Below are 6,578 nucleotides of genomic sequence, written 5' to 3'. Positions count from 1 at the left end.
AGGGCGTCCGCAGAAATTTTTCCAGGGGGGTGCATCCATGGGGGGGGGGGGGGTTCACTACCGTGACTTGACCGGCAAGGTTAGTCAATAACATGTAATAATGTGCAAAGTTGGCTGGCAATCCTGAAGGCCGTTTCACACGGATATGCGGACCTTTTGTGTGCTAACGAACGTGTGCAGCTTATTGCTACTGCATAGAAAGATATTATCCGAAATTCCAGGGGGGGGGGGGGCAGCCGCCCCCCCCCTTGCACCCCCTTCCGGACGCCCATGACAAGGAGCATTAAGCGGAAGGTCAGAGAGGCGGAGAGGACTTATTGGATGGCAGCGATGGAAAAGAAGCCGGCTCTGAGTAACTACCGAAAGGGAAAAAACGAAATAAGGAGGGAAAGGTTTTATGATAATTCAAGGGGAAGCGCTTTACTGTTTGAAGCAAGGTCGGGCTGCCTTAGAACGCGTAGTTATAAAGCGAGATTCAGTAACGAAGAAGAACAATGTACATGCTGCGGGGGAACTAAGGAAACGATGGAACATGTACTGATTGAATGTGGCAGACATGTCACCGCCCCGTTTTAAAGGGGACGCTCATAGCATCCATCCATCCATCCGTGGAGAAAAAGAACTAGGAGGCTCACTAGTAGTGTAAGCAGTATGTCAACAAAGAGCGTTAAGCGAAAGGTCAGAGAGGCGGAGAGGATTTACTGGATGGCAGCTATGGAGAAAAAACCGGCTTTGAGTAACTACCGAAAGGGCAAAAATGAAATAAGGAGGGAGGCATATTTTACGACAATTCAGTGGGAAGCGCTTTACTGTTTGAAGCGAGATCGGGTTGCCTTAGAACGGGTAGTTATAAAGCGAGATTCAGTAAAGAAGAAGAACAATGCACGTGCTGCGGGGAAGATCAGGTAACGGCGGAGCATGTTCTGATTGAATGTGAAGACATCCACCCAGGTGTACTTTTGGGCACGAGCCTACATAACGCCTTGGGTTTTAGAGACAATGGAAAGCTGAACACACCCGCGATTGAAATAAGTAAGAGACGGTTAGAGTATTGGTGGCAGAAAACTAGAGAGAAAGGACAAAAATAAATATTGGGGAAAAAAATAAGGACATTCTGCCGTAAAGGGCACAGAACGGAGCTGAAAACTTAAGTTTTTTTTTTTTCTGGAGTAAAATAGTTTTAATTGAAGTAAAGACTCTAGGCCAACGCTAAGAAAAAAAAGAGTAAAGGTTTTTTTTTTTTTTTTTTCGAGCCTGGTGGCACACTTGTCCCCGCCCCGTTACAAAGGGGACGCTCATAGCATCCATCCATCCATCCATGCAATGCGCCGCCATGTTTTAGTACCGCCCCCCAACACCAGGCATTCGTCCGGCGCTGCGAGCGAATATCGCGTTCCATGGACGTATAGGAAGTTTCACTCCCCTGGCTAGCTAAGACCCATGACAGCCCATGAGCAGCCTTCTATGAAAGCTTTAGAGATGGGCAAAGCGGCTCACTTGAGTGAGCGGCTCCGAACGGCTCAGCTCACTGAAGTGAACCGGCTCATTTGAACGGCTCACCGGTATCACCGATTCACGGTTCACCTAAATCGACGGAGGAAGGGAAAACAGTAGGAGGGAGAGGAGGCAAGAAGGAGGCTGCCTTCCCCCTCCAGGAAATTCGCGGCGTGCGCTGGTCACTGCTGGATGTCTCCGCTCCCTCGCTTATGCAACCCTCCGCAAAATGTTCTGGAGACGCAATTGAGTGTCACGTGCTTCCTCGTGACTCGGGAAGCCTAGAGTTATATAGAATTTCCGATGGAATCCCAATGATAATGCTTGCTGGGCATATGAACCACGCTCGTACAAGCAATGCTAGCGTTCTCGTCTTCACAGAGTAAATTTGTCAGAAGGGTTATTGTTCGGGCTTGCTTCTCCAATGTATCAAAAATAGTCATGGTGCAACAGAGTAGGCGCCAGTTTTCAGGCACACGTTACTCGCCTGTATCGCGACAGATTACTAATCTCAGTGGCTAAAATAATCCGCAGAAAAAGAAGGGTTTCCCGGGCATACATTGTAGCGCATGCTGCTGTACCCCTGGGTTTGCTATGACCAATTTGATTTTCTCCCACCCGGAACCGCACGTGCGTCATTGTGGAAGCAGCCCCCATGGCATGTGGAGAATGTGCATGCATTAAAAGTCATCGTTAACCTAGTCTAGAGTCACTGTATGTGCTACCTTTAGGTCGCAGAGTAGCGCATTTGCTTTCCAAGTTGGAAGACGCTAGCATGGATGGTGGGCGATTAGGGGGCCTTTCTCTAAGTACCGTTTCGCATTCGTTGCGTCTCTTCCTTCCTTTTTTCTCTAGTCCTGCAAAATCCCTTGTCCTCTTCGCGCTGCGGCATCTTAACGAAAAATTTTGACAGCTGTTCAGCCGCAAGTTCGAAAGCACACCTGGCAGGAATGTCTAAAAATAAGATCAGTTGTAAGTCGGCGCTGGTCCCTTGTTAATTCGTCCCTGTTGCAGCAGTAAACACCCCTTTTGTTACTCCGAAACCCCTTGACTTTTCGAGTAATTGCATTACTGCTAAAGAGTAAAAGAGATTCCTGAGGTGTAAGAAAATACTACGGGGAACCGTTGTATTGTCCCAGATTTTCTTTATTAAAGGAAAAAGAGAAACGCCTCTTTCCAGTACTTGCGTGCTTCGATCACTGTCTTGTGTCGGTACTTGTCTTAAATCAAGCCCTTAATTTTGTCGTGTGTCACTGTGAGTGGACGCCGTCCTCGAAGACGTCCTTGTACCCATTGAAAGCAACAAAGACGTCGAAAAATATCTGTGTGGCCCATTTAAACAGATCAAAACTCAACGTAGTGCGATTATGCCATGATAATTTGTCATCATGCGCCAGGACGAAATAAAATGAATTCCTGTTTCAGGCCAGCATATTATTCGTTTTATTGACGTGCTAATAATGCACGCTCAGAAATGCACTGGAGTGGATTTTATGGGTGACATTTTCGTGACTACCATAAAATCCCGAGCAAGCGCCCCTGCCTGAGCAAGCGCCCCCCTCCCTTCTTCGTGAGATTACAAATATGCGACCTCTTCTACCCTGCCACCATTTTCCCTGTTTCATTGATTGTTTTTATTCGCCCGACAAGGGCGAATGAAAACAGTGAATGCATTCGTATTTAATGAAGCATTGCATTAGCAGCACCGGTGTGCATTCTTTATTTTTATCGGCTCTTCCGCCGCCACCTTGAACTTTAATCCATGACTATCCATGACCGAGCAAGGGCCCCCCACTCCCCTCCGAATCTTGTCGGATTATCCTTCACCGTAGGGGGGTACTTGCTCGGGATTTTACGGTACAGTAAAACGAGGACGTAAACTACGTTCATCTGTTGGTCTTCGACGAGTTGCACCAGCTCACGATGAACTGCCACGTGCACCGCACACAGCTGAAGCCAGGGCTTTACACACAGCGAGCAAGTAGCGCGAGTCTGCCCGCAGCGGCCAACACTCGTCGGCCAGTAAGTGAAAGTGAAACCAATGACGAAACTTCCGTGCACGCCTCTGGATAACAACATGAAGCGGCCGGTGGGCACCCGCGGAGGAAGCCGAAGGCGAGGATGCTGCGACTACGTTGATTGTCCCTTCTCCAATGTTGTTGGCTGCTACCATGGCTGCGACCATGAGGAAGTTATTTCCTTCCTCCATGGCTGCGACTGTTGTAAGCAAGCCCAGGTGAAAATGTGCAACTGGGAATCCAACTGGTTTCAACTGGTATTAACTGGGATCAAATGGTCCCAGTTGCAGTCCAACTGGCCCCAGTTGGAAACGAATGGGTCCCAGTTGATTCCAGTTGCAACTGGTTCCAGTTAGCAGCTGGTCCCAGTTACAACTCAACTGGTTCCAGTTGATTCCAGTTGCAACTGGTTCCAGTTAGCAGCTGTCCCAGTTACAACTCAACTGGTCCCAGTTGATTCCAGTTGCAACTGGTTCCAGTTAGCAGCTGTCCCAGTTACAACTCAACTGGCCACCAATGGGAACCATGACCAGTTGAACTGGAAGCAGCTGGTCCCAGTTGGAAACCCTAACCAGTTACATTGGAAGCAAGTGGTCCCAATTGTGCGCTGCCTAATGGGGTGTTTTACCGAAAATAATGAAAATAGGTGTCTTTCTCGAATAGTCAGGCCTTCACCAAGTGCCCCCCCCCCCAAAAAAAAAAAAAAAAGATTCCTGGCTACGGGCCTGCCTGATATCCAGGCTCCAAATAAACAGTGATTCCGCTTCATTAACCGCGGTTGAGCAGAGCACTCGATCGGCTTCTCATGTTGAAACGAAGATCATGATCGAGCGAGGGTGACGAGACACACGTGGCGCAACGAAAGGGTTTTTCAGCGCCGCTTTATATTTACCGTCGTGGTTAGCACGTAGCTTTTCTAATCATGCCACTTTGATAATCTAATCACGTTAACGTACGCTGTCAGCAACTCGCGCGGCTATAATGTTATAGAAAAACTGCGTGTCGACCACGACAGTACAGTGTCTCCGTACCTGCCCTGCGGTAAACAGGCACTGGTAAAGCACGCTAAAGAAAAATGTGCAAACGCACGATGCTTGCGAATGAATCGACAACACAGCAGCGCCTAAATAGCGAAGGCGTTGTTAAACACCATAGAATAATAACATAGAAACTGCCATGAGACCGCAACCGGCATAGAAACAGCCGATTGACCAAAAAAGTGAACCGGTGCGCGACGTGGCGCCAGAGATGCTGCGTGGTAATTGTTATGAACTTTTTTTTTTCACGTTCCTTGCTTCTACAGAATGTCCTAACCTTAAAAAGAAGCTTTGAATAATATTTAAATTTTACAGCAATTTATGCTAAGCAAGACAAGTAGCGCTATAAAAATACAGGCGAAAATAATGTGGTGCAAACCAGGTGCAAAACGTCGTGCGTCCGGCGCGCCATCCGCGCTCGCCCGATACGAAGACAAGCCGAGCTTGCGGCCAAGCCAGCCAAGCTAAGCCAAATAGTTAACTCGGCGCACGCTTTGTGTAATCTCGGCACGTAAGCCTGCTTACACGGTGTTTGCTTTAGTGTATTTCCGCGACGAGAACGTGAAGGCTATGTTCAACGTGCACCATAAGAACTCAGCCACAAATGTCTTGGATTATGACTCTACAAAGTGGCACCAAGAATAATGGCAAGACGACAAGCTTACGTCAAGGCCCATGTGCTCCGATTGTTCGGTGAGTTGAGTGCATGGTATTTACTCTTATTTAGTCTGTTTGATATTGCCCTTATTTTTTGTATTAAAAACGTGGGACGAAGCAGAAAGATCGGGAAAACAAGTCCCTCGTCCTCCGTCTCTGGTATCTGATGACAGCGAGACCAGCGACGCTTCAGTTCAGACGCTTTAATGGAGGTTGAATTATTGCACACATATATTGTTGCAGTTTGTTGTTGTGTTTGACTCTATGCACAAAGAAACATAAGCGTAGATCAGGGCTGAAGGACCGGTGCCCTGCTCGTGAGTGTAGTTGAAGTCTCGCAAACCCTTTGTGTACTTTATGCTCAGCGTGTGTGTTTTGAGCCAAAAACGCGTTTATCGCCTCTTAATAAAACGCTCTAGTCGATGCGGTGTGTGCGTTGGCGTGCGCACCAATCGGCTTATCAAACTTGTTCAACATAACATCATAAGAACGATATAATTCGTTACAAAATGTGCGTAACATATGTTCATTGGTGCGGTTTATTAATGCTGTTGGCTTAATTGCATAAGCATGTAACATGCAGCACGTGTTTTAGCCAACTCATTGCAGCCTGACTGCTGTGTTGGGCTTGCAACGATATGGAAACTAGGCTGCCTTGACTACAGTCTGTTATATCTTTCTGACTGCCTCATCGTGAATCTACCATAGCTTAATTTAATTACTTCATGCCATCTTTAAGTTGACATTTAGTGGCATGCTCTATGCATAATAGTCACCACCATCCCGAAAAAGATAACCATACAGATTGTAAGTGATTATTGAAATAGTTTGCAGTAATTCAGTGTTAACCACACAATGTATAAGCTTGGGCGAGTTTGCAGTTCATGCTTGGGTGAATCTCAAAGAACACAGGACGCAAGCATGTAGACAGGATAAGGCACCACTCATTTTTTTTCTTTTGCCCTCTCTTCTAATTTCCTTCCTCGGTTGCCGCAAAATTTTGCAGATATGCTGTGTTCTTTTACGCAATAAGCCATAGTTGGGTGTGTAATATTTCACTCAGCCTTTCACAACATTGTGAACATGTGCGGTGAATCACAGGTCTGGATAATTTTTCACTGTACCCCCAACATTGTACACATTGCTATCAAAGTTAAAGTTCAATAAAGAAGTGTTACGGTTTTTCTGATTTCATGGCTCTGTTTATTTTCAGAATTTTGAAGGCATTTCCTCGAGTGCCGCTGCAGCTGCCCGGAAGAAAGTGACACAAGACATAGTTGCCTTGGCAAAATGGTCGCCGACATCATGAAGGGCCAGCATAAGCATTTGTAGTTTTGATTATGAAAATATATTTGAACGTATGCCTCATTCA

General features: G+C 46.7%; 1 long non-coding RNA gene across 1 annotated transcript; it reads left to right on the top strand.

Moving 5' to 3' along the window:
- The first annotated feature begins 4,990 nt into the window (after nt 1-4,990).
- On the top strand, nt 4,991-6,578 carry LOC125760210 (uncharacterized). The gene is made up of 2 exons (XR_007417840.1): nt 4,991-5,242; nt 6,420-6,578. It is a non-coding gene; the product is annotated as an uncharacterized LOC125760210 (long non-coding RNA).

Source organism: Rhipicephalus sanguineus, chromosome 10 (assembly GCF_013339695.2).
Source record: "Rhipicephalus sanguineus isolate Rsan-2018 chromosome 10, BIME_Rsan_1.4, whole genome shotgun sequence".
Taxonomy (NCBI): domain Eukaryota; kingdom Metazoa; phylum Arthropoda; class Arachnida; order Ixodida; family Ixodidae; genus Rhipicephalus; species Rhipicephalus sanguineus.
The sequence above is the reverse complement of the archived record's forward strand: the minus strand, read 5'-3'. Positions and strand labels throughout refer to the sequence as shown.